General features: G+C 29.5%; 1 protein-coding gene across 2 annotated transcripts in view; it reads left to right on the top strand.

Moving 5' to 3' along the window:
- The window catches only part of LOC142230083 (uncharacterized), a 301,427-nt gene that overhangs the window by 21,426 nt on the left and 258,718 nt on the right, over positions 1-21,283 (top strand). The window lies entirely within an intron of this gene.

Genomic DNA, 21,283 nt, shown 5'->3' with positions numbered 1-21,283 from the left:
GAAAATAGTATGAGTAAAATTCCATGCCTTATTCTAGTTAATGAACTATTCCTAACTGCTTACAGTATAGGATTTTTTTACTGAAACGAGTAAATTTTATTATTTCTCACAAAAATTTTCCTTAATGGAAATAAAATGGATAAACTATATTGATGAAAAATTTTCCCTTTAGTTTCGAAGGCACTTTTTTCTGGGTGTAGTGGGAGTATGGCCATTTAGCTGGCGGTATCCAATAGACAGGTCGCAAAGACTTCCTCAGATATACTTGCCGTTTTAGAGCACCTCCTTTTGGCAGCTTATTGTTTACAACTGATCGTAGAGGTTGTCCTGCAATCCACCACCTGCTGTACCCGATGGTAGCCCAGCCAATTTAATCTTAATTAATTTATTTATTTTAATTTAATCTATTTTTTTATTACTAAATAAAACTTTTTTGTCAGTGACGGTAGGAAAAATTAATTTAATTTGATTTATTTTTAAATTAATTAAATAAAATTTAATTTGATTTATTTTTAAATTAATTAAATTAAAGTGAATTTTTGTTTATTTTAATTGACTTGAAGTGAATGGAATTGAATTGATTTTTTTTTGCGGGCGAGGTTAGGAAAATGCTTTATGTACCTGACAGTGTTTCCACCCGTGTGTCAGACTCCAAATGGCTACCGACTAGGTTAGGTTAGGTGGCAGCCCGATGTATCAGGCTCACTTAGATTATTCAGTCCATTGTGATACCACATTGGTGAACTTCTCTCTTATCACTGAGTGCTGCCCGATTTCATGTTAAGCTTAATGACAAGGGACCTCCTTTTTATAGCCGAGTCCGAACGGCGTTCCACTTTGCAGTGAAACCACTTAGAGAAGCTTTGAAACCCTCAGAAATGTCACCAGCATTACTGAGGTGGGATAATCCACCGCTGAAAAACTTTTTGGTGTTCGGTCGAAGCAGGAATCGAACCCACGACCTTGTGTATGCAAGGCGGGCATGCAAACCATTGCACCACGGTGGCTCCCGACTAAAAACCCATCCCTCTTCCCTCGGGGTATGATTACCACCTCGGAATCGCTTTCGCATTACTTCGAGGTGGACACCACGTGGTCCGTCTAGTCCGCATCCAGATTCAAGCCTACATTATTAGTGTCGTAGTCTCCATGTCAATCTTTTTCCTGCTGAGAGCGTGTTCTACAAATCGCCCTATGGCCTCCCAGTTCTTCTCACTCTGTACCATCTTCTGGACTGTATTTCTCGAAGAGTCATGTCCAACTTCGTCTTCCAGCGTTGTCCGTCGCTCTGCCCACCGGTTACATGTCAAGAATGTATGTTCGGCATCATCTTTTTCGTACTTACAGTTCTCTGAACTGCATTTCCCCATACGATACACATACTTTCGAAAGTATCCGTGACCAGAGAGCATCTGAATTATGTAATAAGTCACTTCCCCGTATCATCTCTCTCGCCATAACTCTATGTTACTTATAAGGCGGTGTGTCCCTCTGCCCTTTGTCTCGTTCCTTCATCGGTCCTGCTGTAATTTAATTTAATTAATTAATTTAATTTATTTGATCGGATTTAATTTAATTTTTTTTTATTCTAATTTAATTTAATTTATGATTTGATCTTATCTGATTTAATTTAATTTATTTTATTCTAATTTAATTCTATTTATATTTTTTGACTACTAGGTGGTTATTACAATAAAATTTCCAAATTGTCGCAATAACTTTGTTCAATTACATTTTACTTTCTATACATTTTTCCCCTAAGCTGAACTTTCAAATGTATTTCAAATTTTAACCTATTTCCTAAAACAATATTTCAAAGTCCTCCAACCTAACCCAAAGATATAAAGTTTGACCTCATAAAAAACCCTTCGTAACATTTAATAGTGTCAGTTAAGCCTTTCATTCATTTACAGGCCACCAAGTAAATGTGTTACCTTCAACATGACCTAAAAAAGAATGTGCGCATGCGTCCGTCTACTAAGTGTTGACTGTGTTTTTTATGTTTTTTTTGTGTACTTTTCAACTCAGAAGTATGCCACGCAAACCTGTTGAACATGTTGGCTATGGCTTAAAAGTACCACATAGATTATTTGATCAATCTTAAGAAAGCATCAGACAAAAAAATACAACTTCGTCAATGTAGTTTTTTTATTCAGCGAATATTGCTGCCTTTCTTGAGCTGTAGCTGGGTTCTTTTCGATCCCACTTCTTTCTCTTCTCCATGAAAGCATCCCCGAAAGATACCTTCTTTACATGTTGGGGCATGTTATGACCCTCATAATGAAGGCACGTTCATTCTTAATGATGTTTTATGTTTTTTTTTAAAGACTTTTTATAATAGGGATGCCAAATAGGATAAAATTCATGGAAATTCTGGAGGGTCCATAATGGGTTAAAATTATTGTGAGAAATTAATTACCAGGTTGTAAATAATATTGTAATAATGACAAATAAGTTATATTAGAAATAAAAAATATTAAAAAAAAAACAATTTTCAATATTTTAATAAAATTTTTAAAATATTTTTTTAACATATCTTAGATATCTAAAATTATATCAAAATCATTTATCGCAAATTGGTTTTATATTTGATGGCATGTGAAAATTTCAGTAAATTTCAAATTATCCAAGAATTTATGTTTTTTACACTATCCACATAATTTCCATATTCCAATCCCTAATGCCATTCCCTTATTCAGAGGTATTGTTGTTATTTTGTTTTGTCATGTTTTCCTACACTTTCCAGCGTCCAAGTTTATTTACATTTTAGCGGTGAATAAGCTTAAATATATGTTTTGACCAAAACTTCCAAAGAAACAGTTTCTGGCCCATTGATTTTGTTTTGTGGCCAATATGCTATTTCTTTTTTTCTCGTTCTCTATGTTTGTGTTGACCACAAATGTTCAACAGGTGGCCAAAGGAATTTTTATAGTGGGATTTGAACATTTGCCTTAGGTGTCTTTAATGTCTCTAGATTAAATTAAAATATCTGCAACCTAGCTCCAAGGATACCGTTTTGAGTGTCATTGTGTTAGCGGAAATTCCAAGGTATGATGTAGAGGAATTTTTGAATATGGAAATTTAGAGTGGAATTCTTTTGCTTGTATACAGCGGCAATTTGTTTCTCTTTGTAGGGGAGAAAAACTGAAATAAAATGAATAATTGTTCGACTAAAACTTTTTGACGTGACAGTGCAAGTGGTAACGTTTTAAAAATCTATTAATTTTTTTTTATAAAAATATTGCAAGTAGGAATTTTTATGTTATAGTTTGTTGAAAGTTTTGTTAAAAGTAGCCAAAAATTCATAAATATTTAAAAGTATGCGCGAGCAGCACAAAAATTAATTTTCATACAACAAAACTTGGATACCTAAGTTTTCGATCTTTTGGCTTAGATGTTTTCGTAAATTGGGGTATTTTGATTTTGGGGATCATGGGATTTGTTTGGCGATAAAATAATTTTTTGTAACCACATTCTCGGTATATTTCCACCTTCAATCACAAGGTATTAAATCTGTTGCAGAAAGTGAAAAAGCGACGTACCATAAGACTTATATGCCAATTTTTACGAATTCATTTTTATCAGTGGACTTGGCGAGATAGATAGTGGTTTGGGGAAATTTCCACCTCCAATCACAAAGTATTAAATTTGTAGTAGAAAGTGTAATAGTGAAGACTTATATGTCAATCTTTACGAATTCATTTTTATCAGAGGATTTGTTTGCCCATAGTACAATGGTATGTGGATTTGTCTAGGGGATATTTCCACCTACAATCACATAGTATTAAATTAGGTGGCAGCCCGATATATCAGACTATTCAGTCTATTGCAATACCACAGAGGTGAACTTCTCTCTTATCACTGACTGCTGCCCGATTCCATGTTGGTGAACTTCTCTCTGCCCGATTCCGTGCTCAATGACAAGGGACCTCCTTTTTATAGCCGAGTCCGAACGGCGTTCCACATTGCAGTGAAACTACTTAGAGAAGCTTTGAAACTCTCAGAAATGCCACCAGCATTACTGAGGTGGGATAACCCATCGCTGAAAATTTTTTGGTGTTCGGTCGAAGCAGAGATCGAAACCACGACCTTGTGTATGCAGGGCGGGCATGCTAACCATTGCACCACGGTGGCCCTCATCCGGCAACTTCAGCGTACCGCACAGTATCATGGGAAGACGCGCTAATTACAGCAGGAACGATTCCAATAAAAGGCTTTCCAGTCGTTTAAATCTCTCTTTTCGCATTTTAATGGGAAATTTTAACTTTTTTGGTTTCAAATAGGTTCGAAACAGAGTAAAAATTAACAAGTATATACGGCCGTACGTTCGGCCAGGCCGAAGCTTATGTACCCTCCACCATGGATTGCGTAGAAACTTCTACTGTAGACTGTCACCCACAATCGAATTTCTTGGGTTGCGGTAACACCTGCCGATGGCAAGGTATCTTAAAACTTCCTAACACCGTAATATATATCACATAGTCCATACATGGTATATATTAAACTAAAAAAGGCCGATGAAATACATATATAATTAAGTTTAAAGTTTCTATAGAAATAAAATTTTGACAAAATAAAATTTTGACAACATTTTCTATAGAAGTAAAATTTGGAAAAAAATTTCTATAGAAATAAAATTTGGAAAAAATTTCTATAGAAATAAAATTTGGAAAAAAATTTCTATAGAAATAAAATTTGGAAAAAAATTTTCTATAGAAATAAAATTTTGACAAAAATTTCTATAGAAATAAAACTTTGACAAAATTTTCTATAAAAATAAAATTTTGGTAGATTATTTTTGGCTCTAGTGGCAACCATGATTATGAACCGATATGGACCAATTTTTGTGTGATTGGGGATTGGCTATGTATAACTATAGACCGATATGGGCCAATTTTGGCATGGTTATTAGCGGCCTTATACTAACACCACATTGCAAATTTCAACCGGATCGGATGAATTTTGCTCCTCCAAGAGGCTCCGGAGATCAAATCTGGGGAACGGTTTATATGGGGGCTATATATATATATATTTATCGACCGATATGGACCAATTCTTGCGTGTTTGTTAGAGACCACATTCTAACACCATGTTCCAAATTTCAACCGGATCGGATGAATTTTGCTCCTCCAAGAGGCTCCGGAGATCAAATATGGGGATCGGCTTATATGGGGGCTATATATAATTATGGACCGATTTCGACCAATTTTGGCATGGTTGTTAGAGACAATATACTAACACTACGTACCAAATTTCAGCCGGATCGGATGAAATTTGCTTCTCTTAGAGGCTCCGAAGGCCAAATCGAGGGATCGGTTTATATGGGGGCTATATATAATTATGCACCGATGTGGACCAATTTTTGCATGGGTGTTTGAGGCCATCGATGAACACCACGTACCAAATTTCAACCGAATCGGATGAATTTTGCTCTTCCAAGGGGCTCCGGAGGTCAAATCTGGGGATCGGTTTATATGGGGGCTATATATAATTATGGACCGATTTCGACCAATTTTTGCATGGGTGTTTGAGGCCATATATTAACACCACGTACCAAATATCAACTGAATCAGATGAATTTTGGTCTTCCAAGCTGCTCCGGAGGTCAAATCTGGTGATCGGTATATATGGGGGCTATATATAATTATGCACCGATGTGGACCAATTTTTGCATAGTTGTTAGAGACCACATACTAACACCATGTATCAAATTTCAGCTGGATCGGACGAAATTTGCTTCTCTTAGACGATCCGAAAGCCAAATCGGAGGATCGGTTTATATAGGGGGGCTATATATGATTATGGACCGATGCGGACCAATTTATGCATGGTTGTTAGAGACCACATACTAATACCATGTGCCAAATTTCAGCCGGATCGGATAAATTTTGCTTCTCTTAGAAGCTCCGAAAGCCAAATCGGGGGATCGGTTTATATGGGGGCTATATATAATTATGGACCGATGCGGACCAATTTTTGCATGCTTGTTAGAGAGCATATACTTACACCATGTACCAAATTTCAGCCGGATCGTATGAAACTTGCTTCTCTTAGAGGGTCTGCAAGCCAAATTTGGGGTTCAGTTTATATGGGGGCTATATAAAGGGTGATTTGTTAAGAGCTTGATAACTTTTTTTTTTAAAAAAACGCATAAAATTTGCAAAATCTCATCGGTTCTTTATTTGAAACGTTAGATTGGTCCATGACATTTACTTTTTGAAGATAATTTCATTTAAATGTTGACCGCGGCTGCGTCTTAGGTGGTCCATTCGGAAAGTCCAATTTTGGGCAACTTTTTCGAGCATTTCGGCCGGAATAGCCCGAATTTCTTCGGAAATGTTGTCTTCCAAAGCTGGAATAGTTGCTGGCTTATTTCTGTAGACTTTAGACTTGACGTAGCCCCACAAAAAATAGTCTAAAGGCGTCAAATCGCATGATCTTGGTGGCCAACTTACCGGTCCATTTCTTGAGATGAATTGTTCTCCGAAGTTTTCCCTCAAAATGGCCATAGAATCGCGAGCTGTGTGGCATGTAGCGCCATCTTGTTGAAACCACATGTCAACCAAGTTCAGTACTTCCATTTTTGGCAACAAAAAGTTTGTTAGCATCGAACGATAGCGATCGCCATTCACCGTAACGTTGCGTCCAACAGCATCTTTGAAAAAATACGGTCCAATGATTCCACCAGCGTACAAACCACACCAAACAGTGCATTTTTCGGGATGCATGGGCAGTTCTTGAACGGCTTCTGGTTGCTCTTCACTCCAAATGCGGCAATTTTGCTTATTTACGTAGCCATTCAACCAGAAATGAGCCTCATCGCTGAACAAAATTTGTCGATAAAAAAGCGGATTTTCGGCCAACTTTTCTAGGGCCCATTCACTGAAAATTCGACGTTGTGGCAGATCGTAAGTCTATTCATGATGAAATGTCAAAGCATACTGAGCATCTTTCTCTTTGACACCATGTCTGAAATCCCACGTGATCTGTCAAATACTAATGCATGAAAATCCTAACCTCAAAAGAATCACCCTTTATATAATTAAGGACCGATGTGGACAAATTTTTGCATGGTGGTTAGCGACCACATACTTACACCATGTACCAAATTTCAGCCGGACCGGATGAAATTTTCTTCTCTTAGAGGCTTTGCAAGCCAAATGTGGGGATCGGTTTATATGGGGGCTATATATAATTATGGACCGATGCGGACCAATTTTTGCATGGTTGTTAGAGACCATATACTAACACCATGTACCAAATTTCAGCCGGATCGGATGAAATTTGCTTCTCTTAGAGCAAGCCAAATTTGGGGGTCCGTTTATATATGGGCTATACGTAGGTTAGGTTAGGTTAGGTTATGTGGCAGCCCGATGTATCAGGCTCACTTAGACTATTCAGTCCATTGTGATACCACAGTGGTGAACTTCTCTCTTATCACTGAGTGCTGCCCGATTCCATGTTAAGCTCAATGACAAGGGACCTCCTTTTTATAGCCGAGTCCGAACGGCGTTCCACATTCCAGTGAAACCACTTAGAGAAGCTTTGAAACCCTCAGAAATGTCACCAGCATTACTGAGGTGGGATAATCCACCGCTGAAAAACTTTTTGGTGTTCGGTCGTAGCAGGAATCGAACCCACGACCTTGTGTATGCAAGGCGGGCATGCTAACCATTGCACCACGGTGGCTCCCATGGGCTATACGTAAAAGTGGACCGATATGGCCCAATTGCAATACCACCCGGCCTACATCAATAACAACTACTTGTGCCAAGTTTCAAGTCGATAGCTTGTTTCGTTCGGAAGTTAGCGTGATTTCAACAGACGTACGGACGGACATACTCAGATCGACTTAGAATTTCACCACAACCCAGAATATATATATATATATATATATATATATATATATATATATATATATATATATATATATATATATATATATATATATATATATATATATATATATATATATATATATATATATATATATATATATGCGTACCATATATTTTGGGGACTTTTTTCCGATATATTGTATATTTCGGGGTCATTTGCATACTTTGGGGACGGTCCTCAAAAAAATCGTATATAAACCGCATACTTTGGGGACTTCAGTCTATCGTATAGTTCAGGGACTGTTTTTGAAAATTTTGAGATTGCATTTTTGATTTATTGCTCTGTTACATTTATACTTATTTACTTACTGTTTAACAATTTATAACCCTGTTTTATAATATTTATAACAACTTTCATATTTCAATTTTTTTGGTATTGTTGCCACCACTCCTGTATTAAAAATAAACTTGTAAGATGTGAGGCGACATCTATGAGTAGACATAAAATATTACTACTGGTTCGAAGTTTTACTAAGTTAAACAAGCCATCTACAGTCTGATTCATACAATGATCATTTCAATTGCTTCTTTAAAAGATTGGCCTTATGCAATACACTATTATTACAATTCATTCAAAAGGATATTTTATTTGTCTTTCGCACATTTATATTGTTAAAATGAATTAATAAAATTATTTTTCGGAAAATTAAATAAAAACTATAAATATGTAGTTTCAGGGTGCAATAGAATTTGAACCCGGACTTCAGGGCTTTCATTCTAATGCGCTACATACTGAGCTATAGACGCTCTTTTTGCTGGATGACATTAATACGTATTCCACGTGTGCTGTATTTGCACCAGTTAACGTAAGCAACAGAACAACAAATAAATAAAAGTAACATAATAAATTGCAAATCTAGAGTCACCTTCCAGTGTTACCAAATGAAAATACATATAAAACTAAGTTACCTTTTCACTATAGGCAAAATGAAGTTTTTTTAACGTTTTTCAAAATATGATGTAAGATGTTAACATACTGCATTATAAACTGATCTAACAAAACAACAGTGTCTAGCGATAGCGTAACGGACACTTTATAAACTCTTTCCTATCCATGTGTGTCAAAATTGATTTTTGTAGAAATACTTTTTAAAAAATTTTGTTAATATAAAACATTTTTGTTGGAGAAATTTTTGTATAAAAAATTTGGTTTTATATAAAATTTTGATTGTATTAAAATTTTGTTTCTATGTAATGATTTATTATTTTTTTCTATACAAAAATTGTAATACACAAAATGTTGACAAGATTTCTTACAGCAACAAAATTTTCTACAGAAAAAAAAAATTATTTATAAAAACATAACTTTTCCACAAATTTAAAAGGTATTTCTATAAAAAATCAGTTTAGACATACTATCATGTTGTCGCTAGACATTCTCTTATTGTTTTTAGATCTTTTTATAACGCAGTGTGTTTACAGCTATTTATCGATGTATTTTGAAAAAAAAAAAAAAAAAATGTCTTCAAAAAGTCATTTTGTCTACAGCGATAAGGTAACTAAATTGTATGTGTACTTTCACTTGGCAACACTATAATGAGATGCTAGTTTAGCGATATTCCCGATTGTTTTCAATGATTTGTTTTTTTTGTTAGTTGTTAAGTTAAATGGTGCAAATATAGCATATGTATTGTACGTGTTAACAGCAAGTAGGCATGAGCGCTTATGTAGCTCAGTATGTAGGGCAGTGGAGTGGGAGTCCTGAAGTCCAGGTTCAAATCCTGTTGCACCTAGAGATTATATGCTTTTAGATTTTATTTAATTGATTACATCTATGATAGTTAAATTTAAACTATTTGTCGATTCCTTATTAGCCTTTGATGGGAATTTTTAAAATCATGCTATGTTTTTTGAAAATAATAAAATGATTTTATAAATTGACAACATTTTCGAATGAAATAAAGAACTGACAAAATTTTCAATATTACACTGAAAAAATATTGTCGGAAACAAAAAAAAAATGTTTTTCAAACGAGTATTTTGTGGCAAACAATGATATAAGTTGTTGTCTTGTGCAAAAGACGATAAACTTAACAATGGTATTTTATACCGTTGAATCAATGTCAACTTGTCCTTAAAAATTTTGAGACCTTCTGTTTTAACATTTTTGACAAAATATTCTATAGAACAAAATATTTTATAGAAACAAAATTTTGAAAAAAATCTATTGAAAAGGAACTTTGACAATTTTTTTTCTTTTTCTTAAAAAACAAAGCTTTTTATAAAATAACAATTTTCTATAAGAACAAAATTTTGACAAAATGTTAGATTGGAGAAAATTTTATATATTTTTAATTCCATGAAAAATTTATGGAAAAGTATTTTCACAAACTTTTGTGTAGAAACAAAGTTTTTTAAAATTTTAGTTTTATAAATTTCATAAAAAATGTTTTTTCAATCCAAAGGTTGTCAAATTTCTTTCTAGAAAGTTTTTATCAAAGTCTTCCTTTTATAGAAAATGTTGTAAAATTTTTGGGTTTACAGAAAATTTTTGTCAAAATTTTTTTCTGTAGAAAATGGTGTCTATTTTTTATAGAAGATCATGTCAAAATCTTATTGCTGTAGAAAATTTTGTTAAAATTTTATTTCCATAATTTATTTAGTCAAAATATTATATCTATTGAAAATTTTGTTTTTATAGAAAGTTTTGTCAAAAGGATGCTTGTGTAGACTCTTTTTATTTTTTCGTCCTTAAAACACTTTTTTCTTGTTAAACATTTAAAAAAGTAAAAATTGTATTCTTATGTCAACAATTCGTTTTTTCCAATAGAAAAATTTCTAATAGATTTTTTCTGTAGAACTTGTTTCAATATTTAATTTGATTAAAAACTTGCTAAATGAATAATATTTTGGCGAAGTTTTCTAAGAAAAGAAAAAACTGTGACATAATTTTCTAAAGAAACAAATTTTGTTGTTGTTTTTTTTTATTTCAGCTTAAAACCATGCATTGACTAAACTACAAGTGTAGCTTAACCAGTAGAGGAAAATAATGTTTGTCAAATTTATTTGGGCAAAGCCCTATAGACTGCAAGATGGTTGGATAGACGCACGCAGAAATAAATTTTTACAAAATTTTCTAAAGAAATACAATTTGGCAAAATATTCTTAGAAACAAAATTTTAACATCGTTTTCTAAGAAATCAATGTACGTTAGTTAAATTAACTAACACCAAGGAAAAAAATATACATAAATGAAGCATTACGATTAACTAAATTCGTGTCTTCCACCAAATAGTTCAAAATTTCTTTAAATTAGTAAATTTTACCAAAAAATGCATCCACCTTGAACTTCGTTGTCACTAAAGACATTCTTGCAATTTTGAACTCTATGTTTTTCCTTCAAACTACAAAATTTTCTTTAACAAGTGAAAAAAATTTACCTATTTTTATGCCATCGGCGTGATTCAAACGTTTGTAATACTGTTTAGTTAAAATTTTCAACATATATTCAAAATTTACTAAAATTAACCCAAAGTTTTTTTCCTGGAGAGTTCACTGTTTTTGCAATGCATGTTTTCTTAGAAATAAACGTTCGACATAATTTTCTAAAGAAATAAAATGTTGACAAAACAACTGTAGAAACAACATTTTAGTTATTTTCTATATAAATAAAAGTTTCGCAAAATTTCTACGGAAATAAAATTTTGAAATTTTCTAAAAGAATAAAATTTTTCAACATGTTCTGAGGAAATAAAATTTTGACAAGATATTGGAAAGAAAAAAAAATTTTTTTCTAAAGAAATAACGTGTTTTACAGAAATAAATTTCTTACAAAACTTTCTTAAAAAAAGGTAATTTTTAACATAATTTTCTATACAAAAAAAAAAAAAATATGAGCAATCATTACTGTTATTTTGATTTAAGCTATACGAGTAGCTTAATCAAAAGAAAAAACATTTTAGAAATTTTTTATACGTTTTCTTAAAAAAACTGAAAAAAAAATTCTACAGAAAAAAAATTTTGACAACATTTTTTAATGAAATTAAATGTTGACAAGATGTTCTACAGAAAAAAGTCTATATAACTCAAATGTGACAAAGCTTTTATAGCAAAAAATTTTTGACAAAAGAATTTAAATCTTTTTTGTTTTTAATGTTCAACAAGAAACAATGTTTTCCAAAAACGAAAAAAGAAAAAAAAAGAGTTTCTACATAAACATACTTTTGACAAACCTTTCTATAAAAACACAATTTTGACAAAATTTCCTATTGAAACAACATTTAGACTAAATATTTTATGGAAATAAAATTTATACAAAATAAAATTTCCACAAAATATTGACAAAAGTTTCTACTGAAGCAGCATTTGGACAAAAATCCTTTGCAAAACCAAAAAACATTACAAAACTTTCTATAAAAGACACCTATGCCAAACGTTTCTATAAAAAAACTTGACAAACTTTTGCATTGAAAAAACATTTTTTACGAACGTTATAAAACTAAAATTTGAAACAAAAACCTTGTTTCTATACAAAAGTTTGCCAAACCTTTTTTCTATAGAAACAAAATTTTGACGTAATATTTTATGGAAATAAAATTTTATACAGAAATAAAATTTCGACAAAATGTTCTATAAAAAAATTGACAAAAGTTTCTAATTTTGACAAAAATCTTTTGCAAAATAAAAAACAAAATTAAAAACTTTATATAAAAAGACAACTATGACAAAAGTTTCTATAAAGAAATTTGACAAACTTTTGTATTGAAAACAAAAAATACGAACTTTATAAAACTAAAATTTAGAACAAAAAACTTGTTTCTATACAAAAGTTTACCAAAATGTTGTTTTTGTAGTAATGTTAAAATGTTGGTTTAAAACTTTTTATGGAATTGAAAATATACAAAATGTTCTCCAATATAAAATTTTGTTCTTATAGAACATTTTGGTTTTATAACAAAAAATTTTTTTTGACAATTTTTCTTTCCATTTTGCCATTTTGTCCCTTTTAATAGATTTTTTTTACAAAATTTTGTTTCTATAAAAAATTTTGTTCTATTGAATATTTTGTCAAAAATGTGTTTATGTTAAAACAGAAGGTTTCAAATTTTTTTGGACAAGTTAACATCGATTCAATAACTGGTATAAAATTCCATTACTAAGTCAAATCGTCTAACTAAGGTATTGTAAAGATTATCGACTTTTAGACAATACAACAATTTATATCATTCTCTGTTTTACGACAATAGTTTTTCAATGAAATATTGAAAATTTTATCAATCCTTTATTGCTTTAGAAAATGTTGTCTCAATCCTACAAATTTATTTCATTTATCATCAAAATTAGTAATCAATCCATTTCGAACATCATTTGTATTAAGTGTTACCAAGTTAAAATATATATAGGATAAAGTTACCTTATCGCTGTCAGTAAAATTAAGAGTTTTTGCAAGTAATTTGTTCAATCTATATCTTAAAACAGATTTAAACGCCGCATTATAATCAGATGTAAAGAAATGACCAGAACGTCTAGGGAAAGTGTTATAATATTTTTTTCACAATTTAATTTTTGCAGAAAATTTTGTCAAAATTTTATTACTTTATAAAAATTTTCAAAATTTTATTTCTTTAGAAAATTTTTTCAACATTTTATTTCTATAGAAAATTTGGGTTTTTTTTATTTAAATTTAATTTATATGGAAAATTTTGTCAATATATTATTTATTTAGAACATTATGCCGAAAGTTTATTTCTAAGAAAAATTTATTCTGATAATTGGTTGATAGTTTTGCTGCAAGTAGAGGATGCTGATGAGGAATGTGGTAATTCCGAAACGTGCGTCCATCCAACCCTCTTGCAGTCTATAGGGCTTTGCCCAAATAAATTTGACAAACATTCTTTTCCTCTATTGGCTAAGCTATTCTTGTAGTTTAGTCAACACAATGGTTTTAAAGCTGAGATCAAGACAACAAATACAAGAAAAATTTTTTCTAAATTTTATTTCTTTCTTAAACATTTCATTTAAATACAGAATGATAAAATGCTTTTATATAAATAAATGCTTTTATATAAATTGTGTCAATATTTCATTTAAATAAAGAATGTTAAAATGCTTTTATACAGAAAAGAAAGCTTTGTTTATATCTAAAATTTTATTGTCAAAATTGTGTTTCTATAAAAAAATTTTGTTTAATAAAATTTTAAATTTTGTTTGAACTTCACTTATACATACAATTTTGTCAACATTTGACTTATTTCGAAAGTTTGCCAACATTTTTTTTTCTTTAGAAAATTTTGTTTCTTTAGAAAAAAGTGTATCAAAATATTTGTTCCTATGAAAAATGCTTTTATTAAATTGTAAATCTATTTTGTTTCTCCGTTAGTTTCTTAAGAACATTTTGTCAAATTTTGTTTCTATTAACTATTTTTCAAAAATTCGTTTCTACAAATTATGTGGTCAAATTTTGCTTTATGCAAAAGTTCTCCGTCAGTCAGGTGTCGTGGGAAGAATTTCCAATAGTTTGATCAAGACGGAAATGTATATATCAGAAAAACTATTTAATACAGAAGTTTCATAAAAATTTTAAAGATTTTGTCCGGCAATATAAAAGATTGAAGCGAAATATTAACACCTGTGTGTTTAAATCTATGTTTCGTCAACTTTGTTCCGTTGCTTAAATTTCTGTTTGCTTCAGTTATAATATTTTCTTGCATTAACTACGTATTTGGAAAAATGCTTAAAAAGTCTTAATTGTGAGAACAACGAACAACAGTTTTACATATGCTACCAATATGTTTGCAGTTGGTAACACTGAACGGCGACTAGTTATTGTTTTGTTAGTATCATTGAATTGTGCATGCATAGTACTACGAATACTCACAGCGTGAGATTGGTTGTATAGCCCAGTGGGTGATATATACTCTTTGGATTCGTGAATTCTGGGTTCGATTCCCACGCAAAGGTCTTTTATTTTTTATTTTATTAATATATAAAAGCAGATAGTAGAGATTTAAATATAATAAATAACTATTTTTTCATAAATAGACAAATATAATCCGAGTAAAAAACAATGTAAAAGCATAAATTAAAAAACACATCGATAAAACGGATCCCAAAGTTATATATAAAATTTTGCTTCAATAGAAATTTTTTCTTAAAATTTTGTTTCTGTAAAAAGTTTTATTTCTTTACAAAATTTTTGTAAAATTTTATTTCTTTGAAAAATGTAAAATTTTTTTAAAAATTCTTATTTTACAAAAATGTATCTTTTTTCACAAAATATTTATTTATTTAGAAAATTTAGAAATTTTATTTATAAAATTAAAATTTGATTTTTATAGAAAATTTTGACATTTTTTTTTTATAAAATTTTTCCACCATGTATGTCAAAATTGAAGTTTTATAGAAATTCTTTTTTAAAAATTTGTCTAAATTTTATTTCTTTAGACAATTATGTCAAAAATTTTTGTTTTGTTCAATATACAATCAGAAAACTATCTTAACAGAATAGGCGATCATGTCAACCAGATCCAATGAAACAAGAAGACTAAAGCGCTACCATATACTAGACTTGCCTTTTAGAAATTAATCTGTGGTTTAAAATACACAGCAAATCTCACTAAGTGTTTTTTTTTTGTTATACGTTATGTATTTCGATGGATTTGCATAACATCTGTAATTGTTGTATATAATATTATATAAAACTGTTATCTAATTTGCTTATTTCCCTAGGATAGATTGTAAATAAAAAAGAATTTCAAAACCAAAAACATTTTTTCTTTAGAAAATTATGTCAAAATTTTTTGTTTTGTTCAATATAAATCACAATTTTATTTTTATTTTTTAAAAATTTTTAATTTATTTAGAAAATTTCGTCAAAATATCGTCGTTTCTTCAGATTTTTGTTTCAATATTTTGGAAATTGTGTTTCTATGGACAATTTTATCAAAATTTTGTTTTCGTAGACAATTTTATCAAAATTGGGTTTCTATAGGCAACTTGGTCAAAATTGTGGTTCCATGAAAAATTTGTTTAAAAAACAAAACTTTGTCGCATCTTGTTTCTATAGATTTTTTCTTTCTTTTTTTAAAACATTTCACCATTTTTTTAAAAATTTGTTTTCTTGTATAAAATTTTGTTTGTTTAATAAATTTTGAAAAAAATTCAATGTTTAACAAGAAATAAAGTTTTTCAAAAACGAAAAAAGAGTTTATACAGAAATATACTTTTGACAAAACTTTCTATAATAACAAAATTTCCTATAGAATCAAAATTTTGACTAAATATTTTATGTAAGTAAAATTTCAACAAAATTTTATACAGAAATAAAATTATGACAAAATGTTCTATGAAAAATAATTGACAAAATTTTCAACAGAAACAAAATTTTGGCAAAAATCTTCTGCAAAACTAAAAATTTTACAAAATTTTCTATAAAAGACAACTTTGACAAAAGTTTCTATAAAGAAATTTGACAAACTTTTGTATTGAAAAAAATTGTTTACGAACTTTATAAAAAAATTAAAAAAAAACTTTGTTTCTATACAAAAGTTTGCCAAAGTGTTGTCTTTGTAGAAAATTATGAAAAATTTCGGTTTTACAATCTCTATTATTGAATATAAATATATGTCTAAAATTTTTCAAAATTTTGATCTATGAATAATAAAAGGTATAAAAGTCCATTGTTAAATCAAATCGTCTAACTAAGGTATAGAAAAAATTATCCTCTTTTAGAAAGTACAATAATTTATATCGTTCTCTGCCGTAAAATACTCGCCGTCTGTTTTTTTATATGTTGACGACTATATTTTTTCTGTGTAATATTTAAAATGTTATCAATCCTTTATTTCGTTAGAAAATGTTGTCTAAATTCTCCAAATATATTTCATTTATCAACAAAGTTAGTAACCAATCAATTTCTAACATCATTTTTATTAATAGAATCCGAAAAACATAGTATGATTTTAAAAATTCCCAATAAAGGATAAAAATTCGAAAAATGTCTGCAAAAATATGTTTTAGGTTTAACTATCATACCTTATATATAATAAAACAAAACCCAAAAATCTGGGTGCTACAGGATTTGAACCTGGACCTCAGGACCCCCACTTCACAGCGCTACATGCTGAGCTACGTAAGCGCTGATGGCTCTTTGACATTACCACTTACAAATCATATGCTATATTTGCACCAATTAACATAACAAACAGAAAAACAAATCATTTACAAATGGCGGGAATTTCGCAAAACTAGTATCTTATTCCAGTGTTACCAAGTGAAATATATAAGTATTAAGTTACCTTATCGCTGTCGACAAAATGAAGAGTTTTTAGAATTCATTTGTTCAATATATATCGTTAAACAGATCTAAATGCCGCATTATAATCATATTAAAAGAAAAGACCAGAAGGTCTAGGAAAAGTATCAGGGAAAATTTATATTTTTTTCAAAATTTAATTTCTGCAGAAAATTTTGTCAAAATTTTATTTTTTTAGAAAACTGTCAAATTTTTTTTTCTTCAGAAAATTTTTTCAAAACTTTATTTCTTTGAAAAAAATTTCAAAATTTTATTTCTTTGAAAAACTTTTCAAAATTTTATTACTTCAGAAAATTTTGTTAACATTTTATTTCTTTAGAAAATTTTGTTAAAACTTTATTTCTTAAGTACATTTTAGGAAAAATTAATGTTGTTAATGTAGAAAGTTTCTTTAGAAACAAAACTTCTATCAAATTAAAATTTGTTATGAAAAACAATTATAGAAATAACATTTAAAAACAAAAACAAACCTGTAAAGAAAAAGTTTGTAGAAGCAAAATGTTCACAAAATTTTCTGTAGAAATAAAGTTTTTAATAACAATTTCTGTAGAAATAATTTTTTTACACGAAAAGGAATTTCTTTAGAAACAAACTATTAACAAAATTATTCATAGAAATAACATTTTTAACAAGAATTTCTGCTACAAAAGATTTTGAAAAAAAAAAATCTGTCGAAGGACAAATTTGAAAAAAGTTTCAGTAGAAGCAAATTTTCCGATAGAAATAACTATTTCAACAAGAATTTTCACAAGGCGTCGACAAAATTTTCAAAGAACATTTTTAAAACAATTTAATATAGAAATACATATATTGTTTAAGAAGAAATTTTATAGAAACACAATTTGAAAATAAAATTTTCTTTAGAAAATATATGACAAAATGTTCTTTGGAAAATTATAATGAGGTTAAATTTCTAAGAATGTCTACAAGAAAACAACAAAAGTTAGTGAAAAAATCACAAAATTTTCTAAAGACGAAAACAAATTTCTATAAAAATTTGGACGTACATGGAGGAAAAATTTTATAAAAAAAATATTTTAAAACAATCATTTCTTAAAAAATTGGTAAAATGTTATAAAGAAAGAAATTTCGACAAAACTTTCTATAGCAACAAAATGAACTACAGAAGCAAAAATCTCTAGAAACAAGATATGATAAAGTTTGTTTTTTTTTTCTTAACAAATTTTTATCATATTTTCTATGGAACCACAATTTGGACCAAGTTGCCTATAGAAATTTTCTTAAAATTGTCCATAGAAACACAATTTTTAAAATATTTTATAAGATAAAAATCTATATAATGATAAAATTTTCTAAATAATTTAAATTTTTTTAAAACATAAAAATAAAATTGTGATAAAATGTACTTAAGGAATATAATTTTAACAACATTTTCTAAATAAATAATATTATGACAAAACTTTCCATATAAATTAAATTTTAAACAAATTCTAAAAAATAAAATTTTGGAAAAAATTTAAAAAGAAATCAGAAATCAAATTTTGACAAAATTTTCTATATACATTTTGTCAGAATTTGATTTCTTTTAAAATTTTTTTTCCAAAATTTTATTTTTTAGAAATTGTTTAAAATTTAAATTATATGGAAAATTAAAAACATTAAATTGTTTATAAAATGTAATTAAGAAATAAAGTTTTAACCAAATTTTCTATACAAATAAATTGTTGACATAATTTTCTAAAGAAATAAAATTTTGATGTTTTTTTAAAGAAATAAAGTTTTGACAAAATTTTCTGAAGCAATAAAATTTTAACAAAGTTTTCTAAAAAAAAAGAAAATTTGACAAATTTTTATTTTATTTTTTTTTTTTTTAATAAAGTGTCGTTGATACTTTTTCTAGAAGTTCTGCTCTTTTCGTTTTTTTCAAATCTGATTATAATGAATATGAATATGAATACATATTATTCATATTCTAAAAACTCTTAATTTTACAGACAGTGATAAGGTAACTTAATACTATATATATATTTGTACATGGTAACACTAGAATGAAATACTAGCTTTGCGAAATTCCCGCCATTTGTAAATGATTTGATTTTCTGTTTATTAAGTTAAATGGTGCAATAGCATATGTATTGTAAGTGCTAATATCAAGGAGCCAACAGCGCTTACGTAGCACGGTATGTAGTGCGGTGGAATGGGAGCCCTGAAGTCTAAGTTCAAATCCTGTTGCACTCAGGTTTTTTGGATTTTGTTTTATTATAAAGGGTGATTCTTTTGAGGTTAGGATTTTCATGCATTAGTATTTGACAGATCACGTGGGATTTCAGACATGGTGTCAAAGAGAAAGATGCTCAGTATGCTTTGACATTTCATCATGAATAGACTTACTAACGAGCAACGCTTGCAAATCATTGAATTTTATTACCAAAATCAGTGTTCGGTTCGAAATGTGTTTATCGACAAATTTTGTTAAGCGATGAGGCTCATTTCTGGTTGAATGGCTACGTAAATAAGCAAAATTGCCGCATTTGGAGTGAAGAGCAACCAGAAGCCGTTCAAGAACTGCCCATGCATCCCGAAAAATGCACTGTTTGGTGTGGTTTGTACGCTGGTGGAATCATTGGACCGTATTTTTTCAAAGATGCTGTTGGACGCAACGTTACGGTGAATGGCGATCGCTATCGTTCGATGCTAACAAACTTTTTGTTGCCAAAAATGGAAGAACTGAACTTGGTTGACATGTGGTTTCAACAAGATGGCGCTACATGCCACACAGCTCGCGATTCTATGGCCATTTTGAGGGAAAACTTCGGAGAACAATTCATCTCAAGAAATGGACCGGTAAGTTGGCCACCAAGATCATGCGATTTGACGCCTTTAGACTATTTTTTGTGGGGCTACGTCAAGTCTAAACTCTACAGAAATAAGCCAGAAACTATTCCAGCTTTGGAAGACAACATTTCCGAAGAAATTCGGGCTATTCCGGCCGAAATGCTCGAAAAAGTTGCCCAAAATTGGACTTTCCGAATGGACCACCTAAGACGCAGCCGCGGTCAACATTTAAATGAAATTATCTTCAAAAAGTAAATGTCATGGACCAATCTAACGTTTCAAATAAAGAACCGATGAGATTTTGCAAATTTTATGCGTTTTTTTTTTTAAAAAAAGTTATCAAGCTCTTAACAAATCACCCTTTATATAAGGTAACATCTGATAGTTAAAACTAAAACATTTTTTGCAGACATTTTTCGAATTTTTATCCTTCATTGGGAATTTTTAAAATCATACGATGTTTTTGGGATTCTATTAATAAAAATGATGTTAGAAATTGATTGATTACTAATTTTGTTAATAAATGAAATATATTTGGAGAATTTAGATAAAGGAATTGGGAAATTTACACGGACAAAAAAAGACTGTTTTTCATATGTTTGGGTTTAAAAATTATATGGTTTTGAGTTCCAAACATATAATTTTTTACATTTTTACATATGTGAAAAATATAATAAATTGTATCAAGATGCCCATTGGAGATAATATTATTTGTAGTAAATGCCCTCTGTAATGTAAATTTTAATACAGTGTTTGGGATACAAAATGTTTGTAAATATAATATGCTTGGATGCAAACATATACTAAATAAAAATACCCTAAAAACATATATGTGTTTAGAAATACAGATCTAGAGAGTATATTGCAAGTAAAAGAATGGAAGTAACCAATTGTCGCATTAAAAAATTTAAACACAAAAAAATGCATCACAACTTTTTCTACCAGTGTATATCTAAGGTGAAACATAATATGTTAGAAGAATACAAACAATATTTTGTTTGGACCAATCCTGATAATCGCTACAATGTGTGGAAATAGTAATAAATTGTATCAAGATGCCCTCTGGAGATAATATTATTTGTAGTAAATGCCCTCTGTAATATAATTGTATGAAACTCTAAAATAGTGAAGACAAAAACCAGTGAAAACGAAGTATGCGCGGCAACACTATTATGTATTATATATATCGTATAATTTGAGTACACGTCCTTGAAATATGCGATAAAATGACACAGTCCTTGAAATATGCGATACAAAGGAAAAACGTTATATATAACGATCCTTACATGGGAATTGAAAAAAATAAGTATATATAGTACGAGAAAGTAGAATATAA

This window comes from Haematobia irritans, chromosome 3 (genome assembly GCF_050003625.1).
Source record: "Haematobia irritans isolate KBUSLIRL chromosome 3, ASM5000362v1, whole genome shotgun sequence".
NCBI lineage: Eukaryota > Metazoa > Arthropoda > Insecta > Diptera > Muscidae > Haematobia > Haematobia irritans.
This window is presented reverse-complemented; position numbering and strand designations above follow the sequence as displayed.